Below are 7060 nucleotides of genomic sequence, written 5' to 3'. Positions count from 1 at the left end.
TTACTCGTTTATGGATTACATGATTACATTTTCGATTACATTACTAATCAGTGAACTGCAATAACTATGGCGTAATTCCCTGATTATGCTCCTTAATTTTAAAAGAGCATCAGAGCCATAGCCTGAAATACAAGCTCTGCATTTATTTATAAATTAATTGGAAAACTTCATTTAGAACAGAAACAAAAATGCCCTGTGTGGATTTGTGGATTGTATTGTAAGCTTTCAATTCAGTGTATCGATTTCGGTACTACATGTATTCATGGCTATGATACACAGAATATTTATTAAATAAATGCCGAGCTGTTTGTATTTGCACCACTGTCGAAAATAATGTTTCAAGTGTTTTAAACAAGCCCTCGCCAACCTGTACATAATTCTAGCGGCTAGTACTGTACCACTGAAATCTAGTCGTTGTTGTAATGTGAATAAAACGAACAATATATTTATTTCCAAGTTTAAGCAGAATGAATCTGTCTCTCTCATTGGCTCAAAGATGCTTGTTAAAACTTGGTTCAACTGATGACAAATATTTCTGTCCCTCCTCTAGATTCCAGTATGGAAGAGACTCCAGACAGCTCGGCTGGATTAGGGCTAATCGCTAACAACAACCGTTGGAAGACCGCCAAAGTTGGTGATGATGTCAGGAAGCCTCATCAAGTTAACCCCCATCCCGCACCGCTCTTCCGCACAATTGGTCTGTCAGGTCTGTCTGCTAGTCTACCGCCCCACCGTCGCCTGCGTTCAGTCGTACACAAGACCCAAGCCTTGGCGTCTACCGCTGATGCTGGACAGTCCGTTGACTCACGGCCACAACGTCCCATCCACAGCTCAAGAACATCTCAACTTCACCCCAACATGCTCTTAAGTTCCACCTCAAACGAACTCGCACAAATCCAGACGCTAGACAAGCCCTTGTCCGACATACTGACGAGTAAAACCCCTCTGTTAACAGACGACGAGATCTTCGCAAGTAAACAGTCGCTAACGTTCAGCTTTCCACGTTGGCATTATAATAAACGACTAAATCCTACAGCAAGGGCTCAATGTAGAAATACTAAAGTGGCGTCTCCTATTCGGAAGAAAAAGGAAGAGTATTTGTTCGAAGAAGTGTGGAGGGAACAAGGGCCGAGTGTGATGTGGACAAGAAAAAATAACAAAAATAAAACAAACATGAATTACGTGTTGAACTCACAAGACGAGGCGTCTGATGTTAGCCAATGGGTCGAGAGTTTAAAGATAACAGATGTGAAGAAGGTACAAACCCTCACCGGCGAGACCCAATCATGTGGGAGTGGCTCTAAAATGGAGGTGTGGTTTAAATCAAAGGGGCGTGGCTATATGGAGGGGCCTTTAGATAAAGGGGAGGCGCACACGAGGAGAGAACGACGCCCACACTTCCTGCCGCCTATAACTCAGAGCGACTGTTTGCTAAATGTCCCACTGTTACTTCCAGGTAATTCACCACCTCCTTCGCCCTGCTCGCCATCAGACGTCCTGTTCTTCCCGCTTTCTGTTCCCAAATTCCAGCCACTGCAGTGGGAGACAGACAAGAGACATTTGAGCCCAAGAACAGATGACCCACTTCAGTATGACTCTGTCTCTCTTTCCAATTTCAAGTGAATGTTCATTGGTGAAATGTACCAGTCAGATATTTTGATACAAATTCTTTATTTCGATCATTTTACACATTTTAGCATAATAGTAAAGACAACAAAACTCTGAAATAACATGATGGAAGTATGGGTATTATTTAGTGAGCAAAAAATGTTAAATGAATCAACGCTATCTTATATTTTATGGTGTTTTATTAACAAAGTACGTTAGGCCATAGCTTTTGAATCGTAATGCCAAGAAAGAAAAGCTCTTTTCCTGTGATACCTTGGGTCATGTCGAATCGGCACGGCGCCACCTAGTGGTCAGGAGCTATTTTTACTTAGAATTTCTGAATAGTTTAGCCTAAAATCATGAGACTGGTCTCTTTAGATACCTTGGGGCATAACGAGTCGAATGATACCCAATTTTCCTATGTCGGCCATATTGGGCGTCGGCCATTTTGAAGTTTGTCATTAAATGGTGTGTTTTATGAAAGAATGGGCATATTGTTACGAAACTTGGTATGGATCACTGGCACCATGCCCTGAGGGTACCTATAAAGTTTGGCGCCACCTTGTGGTCAAAAGTTATACAAAAATGTCAAATATGCTAATAACTTTGACTGTTTTGTCCTATCGTCCTGTGACTGCTCTCTTTAGATTCCTTGTGTAAAGTATGTTGATATCCAATTTTTTATGGTCGGCCATACTTCCAGTCCACCATTTTGAATTTCTTTGAAAAACCACTTTTTCGAATTCACCCTAGGTCGTTAGTTTAATTTGCACAAAATTTGTCGTGTATCTTCTAGGGACACCCAGAACAAAAATGTGATCAAAAGCTTCTTTATAGATCATACGGTTCTCAAATAGCGCGCCAACGTATGGATGGCAAAATGCCAAAAAGGATCTAAGGCTGTTTCTCGGCAACGCTTTGGCATATTGAGACAAAACTTGGTGTATCTTATCAACACCATCCTCTGAGTTTATCTGAGCACTTTGGGCACAACACCACCTAGTGGTGCAGAAATCTGGAAAATGGCTATTTTTGCTTATAACTTTTGAATATTTCATGCTAAAACTATTTCACCAATGTCAAAATGTATATTTGACCTCATGATCCTGCCCCAAGAGTCCATCCAATGTTTTATTATGGCGCCACCTAGTGGTCAAAATCTATAAAAATGGTTATATCTAGAAATGACCTTCAAACTAAACTGCTTGATTTAAAATAATGATTTTGGCCTCATTGGATTATTTGCATATGATTGCTTAGCTGCTTACTCTGCTTCTTAAGTGCTTTGGTGGAGATTGGACATTAGGTGGTGCTATAAAAGGAATGTTAAAAAGGCCATATTTGTGTGGTCCTTAACCTGATGGTAATGAGAATTATGGCAATTTATCTCTAATTTAGGTGCTAACAGACTCCCTTATAAATACTTCATACCATTTACAAATGTACTTGAAGGCCCTTGAACTCCATTAATTGCTGCTTGTAGCTATATTCAGACTTATTTCTTTTGTGAATGACTAGGTGTGTATCACTGGTTTATTGACTCAAAAACACAAAAAAGACATTCATTAATGTCCACAACCTGGCATAAAATGTTATTTACAAAAATGGTCACTGGACGAATTATGCCAAAATGACCAAATCTGAACAAATGTTTTGAATGGATTCAAAAGACATGAGTCATGAGCAAATGACAGAAAGAGAAACATCATCTGGAATTAATTCACTCCACTTACAGTAATAACGACAAATAATTGACATTTATTGTAATAATGGGTTTTTGTGGTGTTTGACTGTAACAGTATAAGGACGTGCAAGGAGGAGGCGGGAACCGGCTGAACAGTCAAAGTAATATTTAATGAAAACTTAAACAAAAAGACACAAACATAAATGCACATACGGCAGCTGCGTGTGGCTCTCTCTCTCCCGAACTGCCACATCCGGCTCGTATTTATCATTCTCCTCGGCTGATTAGCCCGACTGGGGGCTGGGCATGCACACTCACGTCCCGGCCCCACCCTCCTCCTCGTCACACTCCTCCCTCCTTTGCCTCAGGCCGGGGAACCTCTGGCATGACGTACATCCCCCCCACCTTACTTCCGGCCGCGCCTGCCGGCAGGCTTTCCCCATGTTCCTCGTGACCTGGGAGGGAGACAAGGGGACGGAAAAGGGGACAGGGAAAGAGCGATGCAGAGCGACAGTGAGAGAGAGAGGAGAGAGTGAAAAAAAAATTGCTCGCCGGTTCCCAGACACGCCGTCGCCTGGTCCTCGACCACTCCTCCAACCTCTGACGGATGACAGCCACTCCTCCCCGGGCGGACAGCAGCGAGTCCTTCGACCCTGGCGGATGGAATGCCCTTCCATGTTCTGGCGGCCGGTAGCAAGCCCCTCCACCCCTGGCAGCGGCTCCACTGCTCCAGGCGGCCAGCAGTGAGCCGCTCCGCCCCTGGCAGCGGCTTCACCGCTCCAGGCGGCCGGCAGTGAGCCCCTCCTCCCCTCGCAGGCAGCGGCCATTCCTCCACGTCCAGGTGGCCGGCAGCGACTCCTCCATCCCCCGGCGGACGGCCGCGGATGCTCCTTTGGGTGGACGGCAGTGGCGAGGACTCCACGACAGCGCATCCCTCCTCCTTCCAGGGTTTTTGGCACCAATGTAACAGTATAAGGATGGTCAAAGAGGAGGTGGGAACCGGCTGAACAGTCAAAGTAATATTTAATGAAAACTTAAACAAAAAGACACAAACTTAAACGCACACAGCAGCTGCGTGTGGCTCTCTCTCTCCCGAACTGCCGCATCCGACTGCATTTATCCCTCTCCTCGGCTGATTAGCCCGATTGGGTGCCGGGCGTGCACACTCACGGCCCGGCCCCACCCTCCTCCTCGTCACATTGACATAACTGTTATCTAAAGAAGTTCAGAAATTGTTGATTCATGTTCTATACTTTTAGTTAATTAATGGAGAACAAAAAAGGAATGATGAGGACAGATGAAACATGTTGCCAATATAATAACGTTAGTTACGATAATATAATGATTTGTCTATGTCTGTGGTTCTTCAAGTGGTTTTGGTTATTTTTATAACTTTATAAGTGTTTATTACTGAAAATGACAATATTCTGAATGAAAATAAGTTGGCAAGCTTGAATGAAGTAAACATAGTTTAAAAACAAAACATCAAATGTGCTCATATTACTGTGTCATTGGGGGTTGAGCCCCCCTAAGATTAAAATACTAGAATCGCCCCTGCCTTCAGCCACAGTGCCTCTCCAGTGGGCATGCTAAGTAGCAGATGTAACAAAATGAAGTTCATAGTGCTTAGCTTTCCATGACTTTAACAGAGGTTTATGACTACTAGATAAAATCCTTAAATATATGAGTTGAAATCACAGTTTTAAAAATGTTCTAATATTTACTGATTTTCATGTCGGTGGGAGGACTTACAACAGTAAAGTGAAGTGTCCATTTCACAGATGCTCACTAGTAAATCCACTAAATAGACAGTCACACGCAGTTATTTTGCCAAAAATACATGTCGTTAAATAGTAAGAAAAGATGATGAAAATATTACTTATCAATATTTACATATCATAAATACATTATATATTAAATACATGTTCATTGTCAAAGAATGGGGGGGTGGTGGGTTGGGGACTGTGTTTGATCAATCAGTGATCATACGGAGCATGCTCAAAAGACTGTCATTTCTACCTTCACCACCAAACTTGACATTGTATATGCTTACTCTTTAAAAATGTAATTTGCTCTCACTTAAAGCGCAGAAAAGTTGACTTTATTGATTGTTTCTTGAAGTAATCTCAACTTTTTCGACATTAGAAAGTTCATTCAACTTTCTTACTTTCCTTGCACTCTGAATACATGAGAGTGTACATTATCATTAATTAAAAAGAGGTTTCTTAGGGTTACTCCATTTGACCTGAACAAAATGTGCCCCGTCATTAAAATGTCAAATGATCTGTCATGAGGGTCTAAAAGGGGTCCTCTATATTTTGTCTTTGTCACATGACAACAGCATGGCGACCTGTATCTTGGTTACACCACATGACTTGGATTTGATGTACAAAAGTACTTGTTCCATTTTCAAGACTTTTAGCTTTTAATGAGACCTTTATTAATTAATTAATTTAATTGTCTACAGATGGCAACAGCACTTACTGTAAATGTTTTTTAATTAATTAGAAAAATATCAAAATGACTTTGAATTCAGAAACTGAAAACATGTTTATCATAGTGAAGGTGTATTCAAGTATTCTTATTGTATTTTTTTAGTTCCAGACAAACAAAAACATCAAAAGAAACAGAATAATAAAATGAGTGTCACGTCATTGACATATATCTGTCTAAACATATAATAAAATATATTATAAATCCCCAGCGCTCCTGGCTCCAGTATTACTCCTGTGAGATTATACAACATCAGCAGCAATAGCAGTAAAAGAAACCGTCATTTGTGTTTTATGATATGTGCTTATTTCAATATGAGTAAAACTTGTTAAGATAACTATGCAAAACATTATATCAGCGGGTAAAACTGCTGGGCATGGATCAGTGTTTAATAAATTCATCTCTAATGATTCATTTGTTCATAGTTCATCACTTTATAATAAGGTTCCATTCGTTAACATTAGTTAAAGCATTAGATATCATGAATAAACTATTAACATATATATATATATATATATATACACAGTATATATTTACAGAAATTATAAATCTTTGTTAAAGTTAATAAAAACACAATTATTCATTAACCAGTAAAAATGCTGTATTGTTCACTGTTAATACATGCTAAGTAAAGTTAACACATCCAGACTTATTGTAAAGTGTTTCCATTTTCTTAACATAGTATAGCCAATGTTTGTCTTGACCTGTGTTTCACATATCCAAAATTAACGAAATAAAACTGTGTAGTTTGTTTTTCATTTCGTTTAAACTCACAGGCACTTTGATAGATTTGTAGAAAGTGTTTTTTCTTTGTAATTAAACAAGCAATTAAAACTGGAAATTCATTCGATACCTTTTACTTGTGTCCTGATGAGTTACATAATTAAATAAATCTTTTTCATCCAAAGTGACTTACAAATTAAGCCATTCATCTTAAGGAGACAGTATCACGAACACTGAATAAATTATTATTATTATTATTATTATTATTATTATTAATAGGATGCTTGAAAATGTCAGTTTAGTACAGGTCTGTTAACTGGTTTGACATAAAGCGAGAATATGGAGAATAGCACATTGTTTAAAATCAGCCATATGTCATGTATAATATCAAACTATATAGGCAGACGATTCCGAGCAAGGCATGATGGGAACTATGCAAAGGCTCTTATCTTTAAGGAATGAGCAAATTTTTCTGATAGCAATTTATATGTGGATGTATATATTACATACATCACGCTTGCTCGAGATTAAGCTCACTGAAGTGATCGAGGA

The 7060-nt window shown here is 39.7% G+C and overlaps 1 protein-coding gene across 1 annotated transcript in view; it reads left to right on the top strand.

Moving 5' to 3' along the window:
• Positions 1-7060, top strand: part of LOC127449901 (von Willebrand factor A domain-containing protein 7-like) — a 230368-nt gene that overhangs the window by 216045 nt on the left and 7263 nt on the right. The gene's annotated exons all lie outside the window — the stretch shown is intronic.

The sequence above is a fragment of the Myxocyprinus asiaticus genome, chromosome 13, assembly GCF_019703515.2.
Source record: "Myxocyprinus asiaticus isolate MX2 ecotype Aquarium Trade chromosome 13, UBuf_Myxa_2, whole genome shotgun sequence".
Taxonomy (NCBI): domain Eukaryota; kingdom Metazoa; phylum Chordata; class Actinopteri; order Cypriniformes; family Catostomidae; genus Myxocyprinus; species Myxocyprinus asiaticus.
This window is presented reverse-complemented; position numbering and strand designations above follow the sequence as displayed.